The 26,263-nt window shown below is 36.8% G+C and overlaps 1 protein-coding gene across 1 annotated transcript in view; it reads right to left on the bottom strand.

Annotated features, from left to right (window-relative positions):
* Positions 1–26,263, bottom strand: part of LOC114104931 (uncharacterized) — a 343,694-nt gene that overhangs the window by 143,459 nt on the left and 173,972 nt on the right. The gene's annotated exons all lie outside the window — the stretch shown is intronic.

A 26,263-nucleotide genomic window follows, 5' to 3' on the forward strand; every position in this document is an offset into this window, starting at 1 on the left:
CCAAGTCCAGCATACAGCACTGCAAAGGGTACACAGATCCTGGCACCCAGGCCTCAGGACTGGCTGGGAGAGAAGTGCCTGACCAGGAATTCAAAATGGTGGGGGCAGGAGAGATTGAGTTGGAGACTAAATCAGAGACCAGGAATTGTGGGGTTTGCAGGTGACATAAGGGGCTAAGAACAGGCTCCTATACCATACAAGAGGAAACCAAAGGAGAATCCTGAGATGTAGTTTTCCAACATGGATTGGCAATTGCTGGACCCTGGAGGTGTGCTGACATCAAATCTCCAAACCAATTGGCACACAGCAAAGAGACTAGAGCATACCTAGCCTACATCCCACCTCCAGGAGTTCTGCCTCTAGGACTAAGCCTCCCACCATACTAACCCCAACCATCCCGAGGGTAGAGCTAGAATCAAACTCCAGACCTAATTGCTTAGAAGGGAAGCTGAGAAACTTTTTGAACTGCAGTGAAAACAATTGTTTAATTTTTCAAGATTCTTTTTTTCTTTTTTCTGTCACATTTCTACCATTTTTGAAACTAAGTATTTTGCATATATCAGTTTATTGAGAACTGGGATGTCTGAATAGTATGTTACAGTTTTATTGTGTATTCTTTTATTTTTACGTTTTTCCGTTCTTTTTAATTAAAAAATTAGTTTATATATATATTTTTTACTATCACTTACTGGTTTCTCTTTCTTTATTTTCTTCTGCTAACAACCAACCTCTATTAATTCCTATTTCACTCTTCCTATCATTTTTACTTCTATCTTCTTTCCTCCTACCTCATAAACATAACATCCTACACCACTTCTATTATTTCTTTGTCCACCATTTAAAATTATAAAACACTTTTGCAAATTTACTATTTGTATTGTAGACAATAATTGAACACATATTTTCTGCTCATTGCAACAAAATTATAGACATCTTTTTCTAAATATTATTTTTTAGTTTTAGGTGGACACAATATCTTTATTTTACATTTATGTGGGTTCTGAGGATCGAACCCAGTGCCTCATGCATGCCAGGTGAGCACTCTACCACTGAGCCACAACCCTAGCCCCAACTGTAGACATCTTAATAGGAAGTAATTTTTTAAGGCTGTATACTGTTTGCATTGGGCGCTGTTATTATTGGTCTCCCCCTTTAAAAGCAAGGTACTAAAACCCTTCAGAAATGGTTTAAGTCTAAAGATAAGAAACTGTATTGCCTCAGGTCCATACTGCCAGACGGGCAGACACATAAACAACATAAAAAACTAGGTAATAACAAAAACTAAGATGCTCCAATAATAAAATCCATTGACAACACAGTAGAAGAAATGTCAGAGAAGGAGTTTAGAATGTGCATAATTGAACTGATCTGTGACATAAAAAATGATGTAAGGAATGGAATCAGAGATGAATTTCTGGAAGTGAAAGATCATATCAATAGAGAGAGATCCTGAAAAGAAATCAAGCAGAAATCCTCAAAATGAAGGAATCAATAAACCACATTAAGAATTCAATTGAAAGCATCACAAACAGATTAGATTACTTGCAAGATAGAGTTTCAGGCAATGAACACAAAATATATAATGTTGAAAATAAAGTTAACCATGCCAAGAAGATGGTAAGAAACCATGAAGAGAACTTCCAATAATTATAGGTAACATGAAAAGACCAAGTTTAAGATTTATCAGGATAGATGAAAGCACAGATATTTAAACCAAAGGAATGCACAATCTTTGCAATGAAATAATATCAGAAAACTTCTCAACTAAAGAATGAAATAGAAAATCAAATACAAGAGACTTATAGTATCCCAAATGTAAAAAATTAAAACAGACCCACACCAAGGCACATTATAATGAAAAGGCCTTACATACAGAATAAGGAAATAAAAAAAGTGAAAATCAGCAAAGGGAGAAACTACATTGAATGAATAGTCAATCAAAGGATAAACTAATTCAAATTAAAAATGAGAAATAAACCAAATGACCAGGAATACAAATAATATCCCAGTAATATCCTTGAATGTTTATGGCCTAAACTCATCAATCAAAAGACATAGACTGGCAGATTGGATTAAAAACAAGATCCAATAATATGCTGTCTTCAATGAACACACCTCTAGGCAAAGACATCCATGAAATGAAGGTGAACGGATGGGAAAAAACATATTCCTCACCTGGATCATGTAAACAAGCAGGTGTTTCTACCCTCAGACAAGTTAAAGTTGACCTAAATCCCAAGTATATCATAAGGGACAAAGAAGAATATTTCATACTGCTTAATGAAATTACATATCAATAAGACATAGCAATTATAAATATTTATACTCCAATGAAGCATCTACGTACATTAAACAAACCATTCTCAATTTCAAGAATGAAATAGATCACAACACAATAATACTAGGTGACTTTTGCTTTATTAATTAATTAATTAATTTATTTTAGTATTAGGGGTTGAACTAAGGGGCACTTGACCACTAAGACAAATCCCCATCCTCATTTTGTATTTCATTTAGAGACAGGGTCTCACTGAGTTGCTTAGCACCTTGCCAACATCATTATAAATGGAGAAAAGTTGAAAGGATTCCCTCATAAACTGGAACAAGACAAGGATGCCCTCTTTAACCACTTTTATTCAACACTGTTCTTAAAACTCTAGCCACAGCAATTATACAGGAGAAAGAAATTAAAAGGATACAAATAGAAAAAGAAGGACCCAATCACTATTTGCCAAAGACACACATGATTCTATAATTAGAAGGTTCAAAAAATTCCACCAGAAAACTTCTATAACTAAAATGAATTTAGCAATATAGCAGGACATAAAATCAACACCATAAGTCAAACACATTTCTTTACATCAGTGATGAATCCACTGAAAGAGAAATTAGAAAAAGTACCCCATTCACAATAGCCTCAAAAAAAAAAATGGGAATCAATCTAACAAAAGAAGTGAAAGACCTCTACAATGTAAACTACAGAACACTAAACAATGGAATTGAAGAAGACCTTAGAAGATGAAAAGATCTTCCATGCTCATGGATAGGCAGAATTAATATTGGTAATACTACCAAAAGTATTATACAAATTTAATGCAATTCCTGTTAAAATGCCAATGACATTCTTTATAGAACTAGAAAAAGCAATCATAAAATTCATTTGGAAAAATAAGAGACCCAGAATAGCCAAAGCAATCCTTAGCAAGAAAAGTGAAGCAGGAAGCATTGCTACTAGACCATAAATTATACTACAGAGCCATAGTAACAAAAATTGGATGGTACTGGCACCAAAACAGACACACAGACCAATGGTACAGAATAGAAGACACAGAGACAAGCCCACATAAATACTAGACAAAGGAACAAAAACACATTGGAGAAAAGATAGCTTCTTCAACAAATGGTGCTGAGAAAACTGGAAATCCATATGTAGCAAAATGAAATTAGATCCTTATCTCTCACTGTGTACAAAGCTCAACTCTAAGTGGATCAAAGACCTTGGCATTAGACCATAGACCCCGTGCCTAATAGAAGAAAAAATAGGCCCAAATCTCCATCATGTTGGCTTAGGAACTGAATTCCTTAACAACACTCCTAAAGCACAAGAAGTAAAATCAAGAATCAATAAATGGGACGGAATAACACTAAAAAGCTTCTTTACAGCAAAGGAAACAATCAAGAATGTGAAGAGAGAGTCTGCAGAATGGGAAAATCATTGCCACATGTACCTCAGATAAAGCAGTAATCTCCAGGATCTACAAAGAACTGAAAATACTTAACCCTAAAAACAACAAACAAACAAACAAACACTCCAATTAATAAATGGGCAAAGGAACCGAACAGGCATTTCACAGGAGAAGAAATATGATTGGTTAACAAATATAGGAAAAGATGTTCGACATTTCTAGCACTTGGAGGAATGCAAATTAAAACTCAATGAGGTTTCATCTCACTCCAGTCAGAAAGACAATTATCAAGAATACAAGGAACAGTAAATGTTGGTGAGGATGTGGGGAAAAAGGTGCACTCATACATTTTTGTTGTGACTGTAAATTGGTGCATCTGCTCTTGAAAGTATGGAGATTCCTCGGAAAACTTGGAATGTTTTGTACCACCATTTGACCCACTTATCCCACTCCTCAGTTTATACCCAAAGGACTTAAAATCAGCATACTATAGTGATGAAGCCACATCAATATTTATAGTATCTCAATTCACAATAGCTAAGCTATGGAAGCAATGTAGGTACCTCTCAACATATGAAAGGATAAAGAAAATGTGGTATATATACACAATGTAATATTATCCAGACTTAAAGAAGAATAAAATTATGGCATTTTTTGGTAAACGGATGGAGCTGGAGAATATCATGCTAAGTGAAATAAACCTTTTCCAAAGAATTAAAGGCCAAATATTTTCTCTGATATGTGGATGCTAATTTGCAATAAGGTGACAGGGGGTTCTAGGGAAGAATACAGTTACTTTGGATTATACAGAGGGGAGTGAAGGGAAGTGAGGGTGTATGAGGGTAGGAAGGATAGTAGAATGAATCAGACTTTAGTACCGTATGTGTATATGATTAAATGATTGCTGTAATTCTACATCATGTACACCCAGTTGAATGAGAAATTATACTCCATTTATGTATTATGTGTCAAAATGCATTCTACTGTTATGTATGACTATTAGAACAAACAAAAAAAGAAAAAACCTCATTCAATTAAATAAGAAATTAAAATAAGCAAAGCTGATAAAATAGCACAAATACTCAACGATCTTACCTTAAAGGTGGTAGGTAATACAGTAGCTATAACCCTTTGAATTTGTAATAACCAATATATACCAAACAAACAAAAAATTTTCATATTCCTTGACTGTAGTTTTTTCCTCTGGGGAACTATCTTGACAAAAGTATTTTAAAAAGTAAAAAGCATTATGAGCCAATCTACTCATTGCCACCTTATTTCTGTTAACCAGTCTATGTAAAACAGCAAACCTTGTTGTCTTCTAAATTCTTTTCCCTGTTTTTTTTTATGGCATTTGTTTATTATTAGTCCCTCTCAGAACCCCTAGCATTTAAGCCCCAGGAGAGTTTGCCAACTTTATTCAGTACAATATTTTCGGTTGATAGTTGTTAAATGAAGAAATAATTCCAAAAGTTTAGCATAAAGGGAATTGTTTTCAAAATTATGATTTATTTACTTAACACAATAGAATGAAACTATTAGGGATACTTTAAGAATAACAACATGGAGAAGTACAAACACTGAAATGATAAGTTTAAAAAAGAGAAATAAATTCTTATGTATACACAGGCATGCAACACATGATGTTTTGATCAATGCTGGATGGCATCATATATGATGTCGATCCCACAATGGAAATGAAAATCTCCTATTGCCAAGTGACATTATAGCTACACCACAGTGCAGCACATTACTCATGTCTGTGCTGGTAATGGAGGAAACAAACCTAGTGTCCTGACAGTTTTATAAAAGCATAGCACATTAAATTATGTCTAGTACATAATGCTTGATAATGATAGTAAAGGACCCTCTACTTGTTTATGTATTTACTTCACCATTATTTTAGAATGTATTCCTTATTGAAACATCTACTGCATATGTATTATTCCTATTAAAATTCAAAAGCTTAAGAAAACACACTACAAAACAAGTGTCTTCCAAACTAAAATTATTAGTAATTTTCCAGGATTATATTTCTGTGATCCTAATAGCATTATGACCATCACCTTTAAGAAAAAATAATTAAAGGTGTCCAAAGACTTGGCTTTCCAAACCATAATACCCTGATTAATAGATTGGACATTGATAACCTAAAATAATAATAACAACAATCTGCCAACAAGACAAATTTAACTGATGTTTTATGTATTCCATCTGATTTTCAAAACTATTATACAAACTGGATTTGCTTTGCTTATAATAACTTTGCTTTGTGCTTGCCTTGTAAAATATCAGTACCATTACCTTTTAGTATTTTGCAGAAGTACTAGCGCTAACAAAACAATCTGGGTAAATTTGAGATAATACACCCTCACCTACAGGACAAATAGAATATAATGCTGACCCTCAGTACTAATACTGACCCCAATTAATGAAAAGGGGTAACTGTAAAAATTATAGGCATTAAAGCTAAAACTATTACTTCCATTTCAAGAGTGGTAAAAGTGACCTCAATGTTTTAAACCAAATCTTGGAGACCAAAGCCATGAAAGTATAAGGAGTAAGGAAAGAGCTGCCAATGCCAATATTTAGGCCCTTGCATTCTAAAGTCATCCAGGATCCAGGGAATGACAGAACCCTTCTAAAGGCTGTGCAAACCTGGTGAATCATCCAATGTTCTGCTCAGAGGCGATCATGAGGATCGTGCACATCAGTAAGTCAATTAGTATACATTAGGCAAAGAGGAGGATTATTGAAGAGAGAAATATGCCTGATACTTCCAAGGGAAGCCAGGTGTGGTCAGCAAGATCCTGACCCTTCCTGGCAGACAGTACAACTAGTAGAGAAGACAAAGAAGTCAAAAGGCTTTTCACAAGTTCCTACGAGGGACCTTAGAGGAATCTCAGGTGACTTTAATAGTAGATAGGAACAAGGTCAATTGTTGATCAGTTTGCTCTTAAACACCTGTTGGGAAAGTATAACCAAAACACAGCCAACATGGACGTATCAAAGGAAAGAAGGTCCTTTAAGAATATCTTCTTTTAATATAACACGAAATGCACAGTTATGTCAGCCTTACCAAAAATAAGTAGAGAGGCTATAGAGAAAGAGGTCTGATGCATGAGTGTCGGATAATAACTATCAAAGGAGACTCTGCTAAAATCATGTTTTCCTTGAATTAATATAAGTCTGATCATGATTTTTTTTTAAAAAATCCACATCCTGAGATGTGTAAAGGCAAATAAAAACTAAAGTTTACTTGCTAAACTTTTGGTTATAGCCATTATTGGGAACTCTGGTAAATCTATGTCTGCTCCTATTGCTCAACCCTCACCCTCTGAATCTTCTAATAAAGTCTACATCTTCCAGATTGCAACAATTGTATGTTAAGAAGATGGTAACACAACAATTCCAGCCCATCCCCACAACTGAGACCAGTTTTTCTTTGTCAGTTCATGGAGAGGCCACAAAGGAGGAACTGAACACCACCAAGAACAAGGTGAGGAGCTCATGGTGGGTCCTCCCCAACAGCTTCAGCTTGAGATGACTGCACACCAACTTGAGATGACTGTTGACTGTACCTACTGAGAAACCTGACCTAGATACACCAGATAAAAAAGGACTGGAGAGTACAGAGGGCCATTCCAGAGACATGTATGAACACAGATTTGCAGGTGTGTGGCCTGCAGAGGAGGATGTTGTCAATGTACTGGGTTGGATTTCACTTCCCATCCCGGGTAGTGAAGAGTGGCCTGGGAGGTCTGCTTCTGCAGACCCTCAGAGGTAGCACCTTGGCGATAGCCAGGCATTAGTTGCCATCACATTTTCTTTCTGGAGTCACTTTAAGTGTGGAGGTTTGGAAAGACCCAAGGATGATGAACCACCTCTTTTTTGTAGGAGAGAAATTCCAAAGGAAGTACAATGAAGTAGAATATTCTCTGTGTATTTCAAGTTCATCCAATCCTGGGGAACCAGTTACACCAACTTTGTAAATGTCTATAAAGAAATAAACCCTTCTCAGCAGCAAGTACCCACTGTCATTGTGAATCACACAGTGATTGGGACCGAGGCTCTGTGGAAGAGGAAGACTTGTTTCAGCTCTCTGGACTGTGGCTTCAGTCCCAAGACATAATTCTTGGTTGGACGAGAAACCCAGAACAGCAAAGGTCTATCTGAGGCAGTGCCACGTGCTGACTTGCCATCTGAATTGACTGTTGAAGCAAGGAGGATACTGGCAGCCAAAGCCCTGGAAAATTTAAATGAATTTGTAGAAAAGGAGCAAGTGAAAAGGAAGGTAGAAATGTGGCAGAAAGAACTAAATTTCCAAAATGGAGTATGGGAAAGAACATGTGGGTGGTAGAGATCCTTTCATCCTGACTGCTTTGTTGTGGTCTTTGGTGGAGCAACTAAAGGAGCCTGTAATCACCAAAAAGGATGTGGACACGTTGGTTGACAGACACGCAGGTGCCACTGAAACCCTGTTCTTTTTAGAGAAGGGACAGCACCAGATGATCCTTTGAGTGTTGCAGTGCATAGTGAACGCACCAAATGATCCTTTGAGTGTTGCAGTGCATAGTGAACCTATAGACAATTCCCATGGAGGTGGAGGAAGCTTGCCTTGACCACACTGTTAAGGTTTTCACTAAGGTTAATTTTGATTCTGAAAATGAACCAATAGTTTATAATACCCTGAAGAAAAGATTTAAGCACATTTTAGGTGGGGAAAAAATGGCAAAAGACAGCCCCAAGCCAGGCCTCTTGTGAAGGTGAATTTCTCCTCATGATGAATATGTCAGGCCTAAATATCAAGATAACATTTCTGTTAAAAAAAGATAACATCTCTGTTCATCTGTGAATAAGCTGAAGTTTGTGGAGCTACTTTTTCTCATAGTACTTTATTTTTAATGCTATTGTCTTGTGCTGAGAATGATCATTCTTGTTTGGGGAAATTATTTGTTTAAAATATCCTTGAGCTACATCTTAGTCTTGAAAAATTGCCATAAAGTTGGTGCCACTTTCTTTTATTTATTCAACTGAATTAACATTGTTGTATTAACATTTTAAGTATGTGTGTTTGCCCTAATTGTTTTTGACATTCTGAAAAAAAGTAATCTCAAAACAATTATTTTCTTGATAGAACTTTTCCTAGAGATTTTACCAAGTAGATAATTTTAGTAGTAAAATCTTACTGTGTATGTATCCCACTGGAAAGTCACAAAGGGTCTTACACTGTTTCATATTTGTTACTAAGAAGGTTATTGATACATTTTTAAAGGACTTCTAAAAATGTTGTTTGAAATTTCTTGATCTGTTTTTGTAAATGTGTCAGAGTTTCAAAGTATATTATTTTTCAAAGACATTTTGTTTTACTTTAGTGGATAGGCTATAAAGTGACTGGAATTTTCATTTTTGGGGGGTACCAGGGATTGAAACCAAGGTCTGAGCCACATCCCAGCCATTTTTTATATTTTATTTAGAGCCAGGGTCTCACTGAGTTGCTTAGCTCCTTGCTTTTGCTGAGGCTGACTTTGTATTCAAGTTCCTCCTGCTGGAGACTTTTGAGCTGCTGGGATTACAGGCATGCACCACTGCTCTGGTTATAACTGGGATTTTTTACTTGTAGAAAGTGGGCTTGCTCTTTGTCAGGCTTCTAGATGACCTTCCCAGCCTTGGCTTTCAGGCCTATTCCCACTCTCCTAAGTTGCTGCTGAGCAAAATCATATTTTACAAGAGAAGGGGGATCAGAAGTGGGCAGTGTGTGGGCTGGGGATGTGGCTCAAGCAGTAGCACGCTTGCCTGGCATGCGTGCGGCCCGGGTTCGATCCTCAGCATCACATACAAGCAAAGATGTTGTGTCCGCCAATAACTAAAAAATAAGTATTAAAAATTCTCTCTCTCTCTCTCTTTCTCTTAAAAAAAAGAAAAAAGTGGGCAGTGTGGGAAATTGTAAGGAACAGGACTTGCCTGTGTCCCTCCAGGGACTCCACAGAAGATACAGTCATGCCAGCCCTGTTGTCCCCAGATGCCACAGCCATTCTGTAAAGGCGACACAGCCAGAATCAGCCAGGACTGGGCCAGCCTGCTTGTACTAATACACCATCCACACAGACAATGACCTGGAATGGGCCCTATACTCCCCAATCTGCAGTTCCATAGGCCCACTTGTCTCAGGCCTCTGTCTTTGGCTGCTTTTTTGCTGTGAGAATTATAATTTTTTAGTTGAATTGGCCCCCAGGTTGCATTCACTGTAACTGGCTTCAGATAACGGTGACGTGACTACCTAAACTTGTTTCTTGCAGGTCAAACTATCACTCAGCACTTGAAGCCACAACTTTATTGAAATTAAATTAATATGTAGGAGTAGCAAAGGCCAAGCCACATCAAGGACACAAGCTTCTTCAGTAAAATTGATATTAATAAGGCCAAACAAACTAACAAAGGTATTACTTAGTTTTCAAGATGGAATTTCTGGGGAAGCAAGACTAATTTAAAATGAATGAAATTTCTCCGACACCTTCATTTCTGAATTATGGGTCTAGAAAATATATTGTGTTGTCTTTACAGAATGGCTGTGGCATCTGGGGAGAGCAGGGCTGGCATGACTATACTTTCTGTGTAGTCCCTGGAGGGACACATCAGAAAATATTTTAGTCATTATGGGTCTTACTATCTCTAATGGCAAAGGCTAATGTCAGTGTTCTTCCATATTGTTAAAAGTTTCTTAGGAAATCAAATCCAACAGCAATAAACAAACAATCTAGACCACTCCTGAAATGTCTCATTTTTCAAGTGCCCACCCTAGGAAAGAAAGAGAGGAAGCAGTTAAATTTTATCCAGAGGTACATTAGATTTTTACCCCCCTCCCCCAAAATGCTTGTCTTTGCTTCCTTCATTCTCAAGTTGGCAAGTGACATCACAGTGCTTTTTATCAGCTCTTTTTCTTTCTTTTTTTTGACCAAAAACCCCCAGTTACTTGCCTGTGTGTCCAAAATACTTGTTTCAGATTATAGAATAGTCATGTTTTGACCACAGCACTGCACATCTGAAAATCCAGGTATATTAACTTGAAAGGAGATATGATCAGTCTATGTACAAGTATTGTGTTTATTTGAATAAAAGTGAAAAGAACAACAACAAAACAAAACAGATTTGCAAAAGTGTCTGATGTGTATAGGACATAGTTTGTTATTGCTGACAGTTGCTATTGCTCTTTCCTAAAATGACTGTAAGTGTATATCTAATGAGGTCCAATAATGAAGGTAGACCTCCAAGTGTGGAGTCTTCGTAGTCTAAAGTAAGGCCTTTGCACTTTCTAATATAGCTAAATGATTCCCAATTCTGAATTACGGAAGTGCATGGGAAGTTATCAAAAAAATAACTGTACATATGGTTCATAAATGTCAGAACTGTTAAAGTAACTTTATGTATATTATGGTAGGAAAATACATTTTATTTTTAAATAAAATATTTAAGTTGTAAAAGTAAAGAAAGCCAGACTCAGGTAGTCAAAGGTCAAATATTTTCTCTCATATGGTAAAGATAGAGAGAAATAATGTTCAAAAATAGAGGATCCATGAAAATAGATGAGAGTTCAGTGGAGCAGAAGAAAACAATTGAGGGGGACAGTGGAGGCACATAAAATGTGAGGAACTGCAGGATGAAATTGACAAAATTATGCTATGTACATTTATGGATAAACTAGAGTGAATTCAACCTTTATGTGTATCTATAAAGTACTAAACAAAAAACAACAAAATATAAGGGAGGACAGTAGAGTGGAGTCAGGGGAGCGGGGGAAGGGAGGAGAGGAGGGAGAGTGGAAGGACTGGGGATGGGAATAGAGCAAACTATATTAAATGCAAGTGCAAATTTGTCAAAATAAATCACACTATTATGTATAACTCTAATGCATTAATAAAAACAGAAGGGGATGGGGCTGTAGCTGAGTGGCAGAGAACTTGCCGAGCATGTGTGAGGCACTGGGTTCGATTCTTAGCACAGTATAAAAAAATAAATAAAATAAAGGCATGCTGTCCATCTACAACTATAAGAATATTAAACAAAATAAAAACAGAAAAAAACTCCTAAAGAAAATAAAGGAATCACAAAACAGAGTAAATAAAATCTTGATTTAAAATTATTCAGTTAGAATACAAATGTGGAAACATTCATTTGTTTGCATGCAAATAACTGAATATTGCTATAGATAATAATGAGTCTGTAGAATAGAGAATTGCAGAGTTTGGCTCACTTACTCAGTCCTTTACAACTCAAATAAATATGTGAGAATGGTATGGGATGGGAATAATTCACAGTAAATACATCCACTTAGAAATCTTTTGTAATTCTGGATGTTAGAATCATTGGCTGTTTAAAGAAAGAGAGCCAGAGAAAGGAGTAGAGAACAATAAAAAATGATAAAAACAATAGAATTTAATGAGTAATAGTTCAATTGTATGGAGAAACATGAGATTCAGAGAATTGTGGAATAATAAGAAAGGAGAAGAGGCTGTTAGAGTAAAAGACTATTAGGCAGTAGTAGAATTTAGTTATTGATATTATATAAAATATCAGGCAAAATTAGAAACATAGCCATTTTCCATCCACCTGATCCACCCAATCAGTAAATATGGGTTTTAGTCAAGCATGAATGGATGTTTTTGAATATTAAGGTTGTTTCTAAGTTAATTTTTGTAAGACTAAGTTCTTATTTCAGCTCTGCATTTCAGTTTTATGCTGTTCAAGAGAAGAATAGACATCTGTCCATCTCAAAGAAGCAAGTGTGTAGTGTGTGGGTGATCCTATGTGGGATCCATTCAATTTGAACACTAAATTTTCAGAGGTTGCTGTGGGTGAATGCATTCACATTAAGACAATGGCACTGGTATTTGAGGCTCAGAGTATTTATTTTTAATAAGGGATACACATAGAAACTTTCCAGTAATGAAGAAGACAGAACTCTCTTTTATCAGTAAATAATATCATAAGGAGCTCTCTACAGACTTAATTGCTCCCAAAACAACAACAACAAACAAAACAAAAAGCACTACATGGTGTTAGGCTCAACATCATCATATCCAGGGTACTCTTGTCTCAGGACCAATAAGGATGTTGTGTCTTCCATGTTAGAATTGTCAGCTTCTTTGAGGGTCTGAAGAGAACTACCTGAAATAGTAAGAGGATCCTGGTTTCAGTGGTGACAAAAACGACAGTCCAGTGTCCTCTTGCAGAATGAAAAGACTAGTAGAGTGGCTACAAAATATCTATGGGTAACCAGAATTTTTCTGGAAGGAGTGATAGAGCTATATCTTATTGACTATGTCCTGTGCAAATGTCTTGATTTCAACAATGAGAAGGAGGATGGGTTAAAAATGGTGAGGAGTGGCAAAGAGATGCAAGTTCTCTCTTCCACACCAGGCTGGTCTGATTCCTTAAGCACTCCAGGCAGAAGACGACCTCCCTCAATTCCTCTGTACCTCAATAACAGACTACTCTTGACTTCAGTGTATTCATGACAACAATTTGAGTCCTTTGGAAGATGCGAAAGGATGGCAGCTCAACTGAATTCAACAGTTTCCTTTTTCTATGGCCCACATGACCATGCACAAGTGGAAAGCCCACTTCTAAAATATGACACCATATATTATTTCAAACAATAAGAGAATTATTCTTTCTAGCATGTAAATTTCAATATATCTATTTAAGGCTATTGTACATTATATGATTAAAGTGTGAAGTGTTAATAAAAATAATGAGTTGCAAGCTTCCGTAAAAATAAATTTTTACATATGCAAGGTTGGCTCAGCATATGCAAATCAATAAATGTAATCCATCACATAAATAGAATTTAGAACAAAAATTACATAATTAACCGAATAGATGCAGAAAAATTTTCATCAACAAAATTTAGCAATCTCTGAAGACACTAGGGATAGAAGAAAATTATCTCAATCTTATCAAGGCTATCCATGACAAACCATACATCACATCATAACGGATGGTGAGGAAATAAAAGCATTTCCTTTAAAATAAATCTAGAGTAGGATAAGTATTCTTACCCCCACCTCTCCTATTCTATATAATTTTATAATATTAGCTATATCAGTTAGAAATTAAAAGGATACGAGAAAAAGAAGTTGTCAAATTATCTCCATTTGGAGATGATATGATTCTATGCATATAATCTCCACCAGAAGAGTTTTAGAGCTGATAAATAAATAGAGCAAAGTAGCAGGATCAACAAACAAAATTAATAGTTTTGCTATATGACAGTAGTAAACTCAACAAAGGAAGAAAAGTATTCCATTGAAAATAACCTAAAACAAAACAAAAACATGAAAATAAACCTAGTGGAGAAGTTGAAAGACCTCTAAAATAAAAATATAGATCACTAAAGAAAGAATTTGAAGAAGGCTATAGAAGATGGAAAGGCATCTGTTGTTCTTCGATAAGCAGATTTAATATTGATAAAATGATTATACAACCAAAAGCAATCTATAATTTTAATCAGTCCCAATCAAAATATCAATGACTTTCTTTACAGAATTAGAAAAATGAGTCCTAAAATTCATGTGGAAGAATAAAAGATCCAGAGTAGCCAAAACAATACTGAGCAAGAAGAACAAGGCTGAGGCATCACAATTCCCAAGCTCAAATCATGCTGTGGGTATGTGCTAACAAAAAGAGAATGGCATTTTTATAAAAACCAACATGAAAGTCAATGGAATAGAAGACAGAGAGATAAACCCACACAGGTATAGTCATCTGATCGTGACAAAATCAGTAAAAACACACATTGGAAAAAAGATGGATGTTATGGTTTGGATGTAGTGTGTCTTCCAAAAGCTCATGTGAGACACAGTGCAAGAGGAAAAACAATTGGATTGTAAAAGCCTCAATGCAATCATTGCATTATTCCCCTTATGGGGATTAACTGCCTGGTAACTGAAGGCCAGTAGGGTGTGGCTTGAGGGGGTGGGTCCACGAAGGCATGGCCTTGGGGTATATATTGTGTATCTGGCAAGTGGAGTCTCTTTTCTTCCGGATCATCTGCAGGCTGTTTCCCTCTGTCACACTCTTCCACCAAGATGTCCAGCCACACCTCCAGCCTCAAAGAATGGAGCCTGCTGAAACAGTGAGCCCCGGAATAAACCTTTTCACCTCTACAATTGTGCTGGTTAGTTTTTTTTTTTTTTTTAGCCACAGAAGTGAAAAAGCTGACTAAATGGACTTTTTAACAAATGGAACTGGGAAAACAGGATATCCATATGTAGAAGAATGAAAGGGGCTCCCTATATCTTACCCTGCATAAACATCAACTAAAATGGATCAGAGGCCTAGTAATTAGACAAGAATTAGACAAGTAATTAGACAAGAATCTTTACAATTGCTAGAAGAAAACATAGGGCCAACTCTCCAAAATACAAGCACAAACAGAAATAAAACTCCCAAAGCTCAAGAAATAAAACCAAGAACCAACTGGGGCAGCTTCAAATTTAAAAATTTCAAACATAAAATGAAACAAGATGATAAAAAGAGAGCCTAAGGAATGGGAGAAATTCCTGCCATTTATTCTTTTGATAGAGGATTCATATCTATCATATATAAACATCAAAATAACCCAAATAACCCAGTCAATGGGCAAGTAAGCTAAACAGATATTTCTCAGAAGATGACATAAAATGGCCAAGAAATACATAAAAAACTGTTCAACATTCTTAACAATAAAGGAAATGAAATAAAAACTACACTGAGGTTTAATCTTACCCCAGTTAGAATGTCAAGATTCAAGATAAATAATAATTATTTTAGGTTATTGTGAATGGAATAGTTTTTCTGATTTTTTCTCAGCATATTAATTATTGGGATATTGATAAGGCATTGATTTTTGAATGCTGATTTTATATCCTACTTTCCTGAATATATTAATCAGTATTAGAATTCTTTTGATGGAGATATTAAGTATAATACATAAAGGATCCTTTCTTCAGAAAACAGATAATTTATCCTCTGTTCATATTTATATCTCTTTAATTTCTTCTCTTGTCTGATTGCTCTGACTTTAGTTTCAATAACTATATTGACTAGGAGTGGTGAGAGTGATTATCCTTTTCTTGTTTCTGATTTCAGAGGAAATATTTTCAATTTTTCTTCATTCAATAGGAAGTTGGCTTTGCATTTGTTATACATAGTCTTTATAATGTTGAGGTAAGTTCTTTCCATCCCTAATTTATTCAGCAGTTTTAATATGAATGGATGCTAAAACTTATCAAAAAATTTTCAGCATCTATCAAATTGATCATGTGATTCTTATCCTTAGATGTATTTTTTTGGTGAATTAAACTTATTGATTTGCATATGTTGAACTACCCTTGCATCTAAGTTACATGAAACCCACTTGATCATGGTGTACTACCTTGTTAATGTGTCTTTGAATGTGCTTTAGAAATATTTTAATAAAATTTTTCAGACTATGCTTTTCAGGGATATTGGTCTGTAGTTTTCCTTCCTCAATGTGTCTTTGTCTTGTTTTGGTAAAACAGTAATACTGGCTTTATAGAATAAATTTGGAAGTATTTCCTCTTTTTCTATTTCATAGAGTAATTTGAGAATGATGGGTATATTTCTTTCTTAAATATTTGGCAGAACTTCTTTTTTTGTTGGAAGGCTTCCAATTGCTACTTCAGTATCATTTTTTGATATTGATCTGTTTAGGTTTTCTACATTTTGTTGGTTTGATTTCTACCTAGAAATTGGTTAATATCTTCTAGATTTTATAGTTTTAGTATAAATTTTCAAAATAGTTCCTAATGAGCCTCTGGACTTCTGAAATGTTTGTGATGATATCTCTTTTTCTCATCTCTATTTTTTTTGATTTGGGTCTTCCCTCTCTTTTGGTTAGTTTGGCTAATGAGAGAGCTGTAGTAACAAAAACAGCATAGAACTGGCATCAAAATAGACATGAAGATCAATGCAATAGAATAGAAACACAGAACAAGCCCAAACAGATATTTTCATCTGATACTTACCAGAGGAACAAAAAACATACATTTAAAAAAGAGCCTTTTTTTTTCTTTTTTAAAATGGTGCTTGGAAAACTGGATATTTGTATATAAAAGAATGAGACTAGTCCCCTATCTTTCAACCTGCACAAAGGTCAACTAAAATGAACCAAAGACCTAGGTATTAGACCAGAAACTTTGTGATTGACAGAAAAAATAGGCTCACTATTCCAACATATTGACACAGGCACCTTATCAAGACCTCTGAGGCTCAAGAAATAAAACTAAGAATCAACAAGTGGGATGGTATCAAATTAAAATACTTCTGCACAGGAAAGGAAAAAAAGGGAACAATAGGGAGCCTATAAGATGGAAGAAAATCTTTGCCAGCTATTCTTTTGACAGAGGATTAATATGCAGAATATATAAATAACTCAAAAAAGTTAAAACAATTAATCTAATTAATAAATGGGCAGTAGCGCTAAAAAGATATTTCAAAAAAAGTAATACAAATGACCAAGAAATATATGAAAAGCTGCTTAACATCTACACCAATCAAGGGAATGAAGATCAAAACTACATTTTTATAATGGCAATCATCAATAATATAAATAATAATAAATGATCATGAGGATGTGGGGAAAAGTGTACTCATTCATTTTTGGTGGCACTGCAGATTAGTACAATCATTTTGGAAAACAGCATGAAGATTCCTGAAACCATTTCATCACTATCTCACTCCTTGGTTTTATCCAAAGAACTAAACTAAGCATACTGGAGTGATACTGGCATATCAATGTTGATGGAAGAACAATTTACAACAGCCAAGTCATGGATACAGCCTGGGTGCCTGTCAACTGATGAATGGATATAAAGAATGTGGTGAATATGCACAACAGAATTACACTCAGCCATAAAAAAGAATTAAATTATGGCATTTGCATATAAATGGATAGAACTGGAGAACATCATACTAAGGGAAATATACCAAATTAAGAAAGTCAAAAGTTAAATTTCCTCTCTTATATGCAGAACTTGGAGCAAAACAAGGCTTGAATGGGAAAAAGTGGGTGGAACTCTGGAAGGAAATTGACTCATGAAAGAAAAAGAGAGACCAGTGGAATAGAGTAAGGGGGTTGATGCGGAAGGAGGAAGGATGTGAAAAACGAGGAACTGTGGAATGAAATTGACCAAATTATGTTATTTATATATATACTGAGGTGAAGTGTGTGTGTGTGTGTGTGTGTGTGTATATATATATATATATATATATATATATATCTCACTGATTCATTAAAAAACTATGTTATATGTATTTATGAATGTCAAAATTAATGCCACTATGATGAATAATTATAATGCAATAATAAAACACTAAAATGCTCTCCAAATTACTTCTCACAGGCTTAAAGACCACCATACTTGTTGTTCAAACATAGGTCTTGGTTTGCTGTGTGAAAATTGGAACAAAGCTACAAAATCTCTGCAGCTCATCCAGAGATGTCTCTATCCCATGGCCTGTGTGTGCAGACAGAGGACACAATATGTACCGCCTTTCAGAAGAAATAAAACAGCTTCAATAAACAGAAAAAGGGAAGAGATGACATCTTCTTGGTTTACAAGGCTACTTAGATTCTTGTGTTAAAGGAAAACTGATAATTGAAATGTCCAAATCCATCTTTACCATGACAATAATGCAAGACTACTGGAGAGATAGCTATCCACTTACCTGTCTTAGAACACCTGGCACCACTTCCCTCTTCTGGGAAAAACCTGTTCTCTTTCATTCCAAAGGAAGAAGGAATTTCAGGAACTGGTAACTCTTCAACATCATCATAACCATTGCTTGTGGCAACTGCATGCTGTCCTCGAGGTTCTGAAAACAGGGAATAAGAAGGAAGAGCAAGATATTTCTTAGTCTAGGTGATGTCTTCAGTCTCTTTTAATGCAGAGATTCTAATAGCTGAGAAATACAGGCACCATATTCCAAGGCTGTCCCAAAGGCATACATTTGACTCTTTGTATTCTTGTAAAGCATGTAAATCATCTAAATATTTCAATGTATGAAGTTCAATAATATTTTACTAACATGCCATGCCAAAAAAATCAATAAAAATTATGTTGTAAGTTTGAGGCACTCTTTTCAGGCATATGATAGAGGGCTGAAAAAATATGTACATTTTAGTGACTGAGGAGAACCCAGGCTGTTAATGTGGCCTCTGAAGCAATGGAGACACAGTGATGTCCAATAGAAAATCCTGGCTTTCTCTCTCCTGCAGATAGGCTATTCTACCAATTTCAATCCCAGGAGGCATGGATTTCAACCTCCTTTAGTGCTGTGCTGTTCTTACGATTCAATCTTGAAAGAGCACTCCTGGACATGCTTTATCCTTGGAACTCTTCACTTTCACAATTTGGGGAAAGTCCAGGATGTCCTCTTTTCTTAGGTCCTTTGTAGAGAAGAGCTCCCAATGATTGATAAATACAGGCACCAAACATTCCTTGTGTTCCAGGGATTATAAAGTTCATTTTTTTGGTCTTAGTATTCACATAAACCACAAAATGGTTCATACATCCCTGTATTTCAGGGTCAAATCCATATTTCCCAAAGTTCTCTTACGCCATGGAATTTGGAGGATGATCAGGTTCAAATTTTCTTTTTTAGATTATGGCCTTGGATTTTATAATGATGTATTTGAGGTATGTCTGTGACCATACAGAAGTAGCTATGGAAACCAATAAATTAGAATCTCATCTTTCCCTTTCTGAGATGACAGAGTGGGTGGAGAGAAAAAGTAGTTGTGAACCTGAAGGAAGAGATCCTTCCCATCCTAATCAACAAAGTTCTTCTCAGATGATAACCTGTTCCTCACCCCCACCATCTAAGGGAAGACTTGTCTCTACTACATAGGGCAGATTCAGGGTCCCCTCATTTTCCCCTATGTAATAAGGTAGCTTACTTACTGAGCCATTAGAAATGGTTCCTAGTTGGGAGAAAACATAATAGACAAACACAGTAGGAGGTTCAATGTCATAGTTCAGAAGAAATTTTGAAGCTTCATACTTGTAGAGAGAGGGCTTGGAGCTCCTGCCATTGAGGGATGCTGATAATTGTTATAGTGGTCCAGGAATATCTCTAAAAGTTCATGTTTTAAATGGTGTTGGAAAAGGTAGAACCTTTAAGGTGTGGAGACTAGTGGGAGGTATTAAGTTGTTGGGAGCATGCTCTTGAAAAGGATTATAGGATGCCAATCTCTTCCTCTTTCTATTAAAGCAAAATAAATCTTTCTTCTTTATAATTTGATTATTTCATTCATTTTATTTCAGTAATAGAAAGCTACCAAATATGCCATATGAAGTTGGGTTAGTCATGTGATCTTTGCTTACTGAAGATTCCCATACTGATGGAAAACTCATACAAACAAAGGAGGCTATGGAACACACCTGAGCTGTTCAGCAGGCTCTCCTTCTCTGGATTTATGGGGTAATCTATCTCCTGGTACAGGACTTCATCAACAGCATCTTCAAAAGTGGATAAGGCTATGGAAAGCAGAATGAGTTCAGGCATTGCTCATGGAAGTCGCTGCCTTACCAACAGACAAAATCTTCTCCAATGCACACTCTTGGAGAGACTACTCTGGGCTTCCAGGATCCCTTTCTTTAGTCTTGTAATTCATTGGGATAGAACTAGATTTCTGCCCATCCCTTGATCTTAAACCCAGTCTCCACTAGCACTGTCCACATGGGAAATCATCGTATTTGAGGGCTCCATTTTTTAACCCAGGACAAAATCATGTCTTTTAAGTCTCCAAGTCCATGGTAGAGAAGGCAGTTTCTTATACAATGAGAATAAGACTAAAATGTGTACTTTAAAAAGCCCCACAATTGGTCCAATATTATCTGTGCATACTTTCATGTCACAGCATTCCCAAGCCCCACCTTGGCACTGTCGTCTCCATCTGAGCAGTTGAATTCCCAGGATGATGAGGACAAGAAAGAGAAGGGTTCCCAGGACCATGCAGAGGATCCCAGGTAAGGAGAAGATGCCAGGGACAGTGGCTGAGGCTGAACTGGTGCCTGAAGAAGAAAAAGGTCATGAGTCTTTAGAGAGGACCATAAGCTCAGGAGAATTCAGTTATCATGGTCCTTGCTTCAGTCCTCAGGACCATGAAGTCCCTAGTTCAGAAATCATATATCATGAATCTCAGGATATTACCACCCTAGATCCTGCTCTGGGATGTGTCAACTATCTTCTGAGTCTGATTTTAAGAGATTTCTATAAAATAAATGTGGATGAGGCTTTGGAGCTCTCTGACTGCTCTAATTTAACACAAGTGATGGCGTCTTCTAACACCTGAACATCAGAACTGTGTAGACTCCATAGTGCAGAACACTGAAAATCTGCTTATCTCCCCCATTACCTGGTTCAGAGCAAAAGAACCACTTACTTCTCTGGGTGGGGTGAGCTGTTGTCCTTTCACCTGGTGACAAGAGAAGGAAAATGGAATCACTACACTGTATTGGTCTGGGAATGTCTCTGGGTCCCACTCACCAAAACTGGCACATAGTTTTTTTCCCAGATGCCAGGAGTTTGGGCACATCAGAGCCAGAGCATAGGGTAGCAGGGCAGCCTGGGAAGCCCTCTGGATGCAAACACACTCCTTCAACCCTAGGCCCCCCACCTTGTCCTGCTACTCACCAGAGCACCTCACACCAGCGTCCTCCTCATGCTTGCAGTCACTCTGTCCCCAGGGTGCTGCAGCACAGGCCCACAGGGAGGGCTCCCTGCCCCTGCACTGCACCTCATCCAGCCAGATGCTTCCATTTCCAGGGCCAAATGCAGCCTTTCCTGGGGCTTCCAGGGCAGAACCACAGCCCAGCTGCTGACACACCACCTCAGCCTCTGCCAGGCTCCAGGAGTCATCACACACAGTGCCCCAGGTGCCTTCATGCCAAACCTCCACTTGCCCTGAACACTGGCTGTCTCCTCCCCTGAGTTGGAGCTTCTCTTTGTCTGAAAAGGCAGCAGCCCCTCCTCTTACTCCCTGATGGGAGGAAAGGAGCCCTTGGAAGCCATGGGGAAGGTGGGAGGGGATGAGGTACCTGTGCAGGGTACAGTGGCTGGACAGCTCTTGGGTCTGTTTCCTGCAGGAGCAAACAGTGGGGTAGCACTGTAAGTGGCAGCTACGGAGATCCTGCCCCAAGACAAGGCTGTCTAAGGTTCTGGTCTCAGTTCAGGTGACAGGTGGAGGTAACAGGCTTTAGAAGTAGTCTAACAGGCTGGGTTACTGAGACATTCCCTGGAGCATATCCCTATCAGCAGCTAAAATTTTTATCAGTTTACTTGTTTTTTCTGTGCCTACTGCATGAGCAAACACAAAAATGATCATGCACATGCTTGTGTGTGTACACTTAAACACACACAGACACACATAACACAGAAAATTCCACTATAAAGGGACCTTGCCTCATTCTCCCTCTGTTCCTGCAAACAGGATAATGCCTGGTGTGTTGAATGTATTCATTAGAAGTATGTATGGGTGACTTTCTATGAATGCTATGAACAGTGGTTTGATAAATATTTGCTGATTAAATGAATATATGAGTAAAACTCTGCTGAAAAATATTTTTTTGAATTCATGCTAATCAGAAAGGTAATAAAAATGTAAGTTAATGACAATGTTTTGTGGTAATAAATATTAGACATTTAAAATATAAGTAGTGAGTAATCCCAAAAGTAATTTGTACTCAAAGCACTCATATTGTTAATGAAAAATTACAATATTGAAAGCATTTATTTAAATTAATTAAAACTATTTTTTAAAATAAATTAAAAGTATTTTGTACATAAATAAAACAAGTAGAATTCAAAGAAAAGTTAATAAGTGGATAATAGTTAGCTGGCAAGATAGAAACATTGTATAAACAGGTAGTACACTGAGGAAAATTAACTGATGAAAGGACATAGAGGTAACATCTAATCAAACAAAAACAAAACAAAAGAATACATATAAATGCAAAATAACACAGAGAAAACATACATGGCATTTTTTCTAAAATACCATCAGGGGTACACATTATCCCCATTATTCTGTCAACCTCCTATGCTATGCTGAAAACATTTCTAGAAATGATGGCAGGACCTCTCTTTGGTGGCTGCTCACTTTCATGATTCGATGTTTAACTATCTCTCAATATGTGGAGTCTATTGCAAGAAAAAACATCATCAGTACCTAATTTTATAATTTATTATCACTTCAGCCTCTACAGGTAAAGGAAAAAAATAAGGTGAGGAAAAAGAAAAGAGTAAGTCTTTTGAAACACCATTATTTATCATCACATTCTCCCTGGTTTTCAGGCTATTCCTAGCAGAGATTTGTGGGCTGTGTTCCTTTTTTGATTTTTGAGCTACACTGTGTTCTTTGAGTTTAGATTAACGGTTGAGTTATAAAAAATTCTTAGTGTTTTCTATTAAGATACAAAATATTAATTGAAAACAATTGCTCCTACAAAGTAATATGACAACATCTGTTCAAAAAGTAGATATCCTGTGATCTTACAACCATTGGCAGTCATCTTGTAGTAATAAACCTAAGAGTTTGGTCTTACTTGTGCAAGGTTATTTGTTACAATTTTGTTTATAGATGGGAAAAATATAAAACTATTATGAATAAATAGGAAAATTATTATGCAAACGATAATACTAATCTCTTAAAAATGTGACATTATGAAGGGTTTTTTTTTTTTTTTTTTTTTTTACAAAATAGTGAGCTCTACTTGAGGAATATCCATAATATATTGTTAAGAAAGCCAATGTAAAAATAGTAAGCATAATATAATACCAATATTGTAAAACCAAATAAAAAGACACAATAAGATAAATGCTTTTATCACTATATGAGGTTAGATAGGAATTTATGAAAATGGAGGATTGGGAAAATAATAACTACCAGTCCATTAATCCTATTTACATTGTGGGAATAGACAAGGGGTTATGCAATGTTACTAATGTATCTTTTAAATTTTAATATGTCTTCCTTGATTTCAATGAGTAATTAAGGTTATGGCAATTCAGTGTAATAGGAAAAATATTGTTTAACTACACCAAAAATAAACTAGAGGGAAGAACATAAATCTCCTAGTGTCAAGCATGTGGCCAATTCTGGGAAAAGAGCAAAAAAGACAGCACAGCTTAAGAGAAGGTAGGATGGCTATCTCTTCATGCTTCCAGTGCTCATTGCCCAGACAGACAGCATTACTCATTCCCTGGGGGTCCTCACATGGAGAGGTTCTTTAGTGTTATTTAAATTTAGAGTGAACCCAAACCCAGCACATAGTAATCTGCACCCATGAGTCACATCCCCAACCCCTGGAGTGGCTCACAGCCTCTTCCCTCTTCCATGGGAAGTCCTTTAAAGTCTGAGAACAACAAGCTGACTACATAGTCCCTGGAATTTCTGCTAATTAGGCTAATTAAAGACTCCTGAGACATGGTTTACTGTTGTTTCTGCATCTGGGAGCCACAAAGAAATGTGCCAGTGTCACTTCTAAAGGCAGCTCACCTGCCACACAGCAACTCACTAGTCAATTTGGTAATCAAATGAGCATATTTCCAGCATTAAATAGACAATATGTTATAGACGACAAAGACCACTGAAGATTGCTGTAAGAGTTCAAGCAAGAAGTGATCTTTCCTGAACTAAGATGAGAGTAGAAAAGAAGGAGTAGAGGGATTTAGACACAGAAACTGCTACTACATTGGAATTGGAGGGAGAGTAAAATGGAGATGTGAATGTAGACTGAGAATAAGTAACTGAGCAACAACAGTGGCATTAACTGGGGTGGGGAATAGAACAGGGAGAAAAAGGTAGAGGCAGGGCTTGAAGGGGTGAAATAAAACACTCTAATTTGAAAACCAAATTTGAACTGCCCATTATATATTCAAGGGAGGGCCCATTGGTAATGAAATATATGAGTTTGGATTTAAGGTCAGAGATCAGGTATGGAGTTTTGTACTGGGAGCTATCAGTGGAATGATATCATCATTGAGAGAAGGGATGGAAAAGAGCTAAGGAAGAATACAGAGTCTAAAATTTAGATATTGGACAAAGAAGTTGCATCACTCCAGGAATAATAATTAGTAAGTTAGAGTGACCATAAGGAAAAAACAAAAAAGAATATAGCTGAAAGTTACTATTTTCCAGGTAAGTTTGAAGCAAGACCATCATTTGTATGATGTAGTTTAAAGAGCAGTGTGAAGGAGATCAGGGAATTTGTAAAATGTCATGTTAGAGAGAGGGTAAGAGCATACATGAGAGAATCACACTACTATATGAGGACAGTGTGGAGGATCCATCAGAGATTGGGTCACATATTCAAAGAGACTAGCAGTATAATTTCACAACATAACAAGATACAGTACTTGTCCGTGATTCAGCAATCCTTGTCAATCTAGTACAGGCAAGAAAGAGTTAGGTAGTTGACAAAACCATTCTTGTCTTCAATTGATAGAAGAGACCAGGGGAGGTTCTGAGTGGGGAGGATTATAATGGGGCATCGTGTTGTCTAATCAGGGTAAGAAGAACATGTACAATCATGAGGAGAGTGGAAAACTGAAAAACATTTGGAATCTGTGTGAGGATGAAATATCTAGAAAAGGAGCATCAAGAATATGTGCCATAGGAGAAGAGGCAACATTCAAACAAGGGAACAAAGCAATCAAGATCTCAAGCTGGACAGTTAGTGATGGTCAATAGTGTGGCCATACACAGAGCTGGGATGCAAGGGAGTAGAGTGCTTCAAAGGGAGAAATTCAGGAATGGAGAGGCCAGGATGTTATCTCAGTATGTTCAAGGATCCTGGCAGCACCAGGAACAGGAGACAAAGGAGCCTGGTGAGCCTGCTACTGCATCTTTCCTGGGTGAGGGGGTGTGACCAGGCTGGAGAGTGACACCAACAGAAGTGGTAGCTGGTGACACCTCATGGGCCATATTTCAAGTAGCTGAACACAAAGAAAAAGAAAATAAATTGTTGAAAATGACAAAGGAAAGCAGGAATATTTTTATTCTAAGATTTGGCCCAGAAATATCCTTTTGAAAGGGAAGCACAGAGCCTCCAAATGATAAGGACATCATTGTTTTCAGTGGACAGCCAGGTTTTTATCAGAACATGAAATTGAAGGGGGCATTACAGGTCTTAAGGAATTGGAAGACGGATTGCCTCCAATTCCAACAGGCCCCATGGAATGTTTTCTGGGCGAGGGATGAAGTGGGCATATTAGTTTGCAGTAGCATATGGATAAAGGCTCAGAGGAGGTAATATCAACCAAGACCACTGGGACTCTGAGGAGATCAGTTCAAGAGAAAAATAAGGGGAGACCAGTCCCCTCATCTCACAGGAGTTTCCCATGATGTGGCAGAGGAGATTAACAAAGAGCTTTTCAACAAGATTGTTACTGGAGCCATACATTGGAGAGGCCTCAAGCTCTTTTTACCCTTCCAAGTAATCAGGCATCACTCTCCCACCCTCTTCCTACTCTGCTCCTGATGGGAATTTATCAGTAACTCTAGGTCACCA

The sequence above is a fragment of the Marmota flaviventris genome, chromosome 3, assembly GCF_047511675.1.
Source record: "Marmota flaviventris isolate mMarFla1 chromosome 3, mMarFla1.hap1, whole genome shotgun sequence".
NCBI classification, from domain to species: domain Eukaryota; kingdom Metazoa; phylum Chordata; class Mammalia; order Rodentia; family Sciuridae; genus Marmota; species Marmota flaviventris.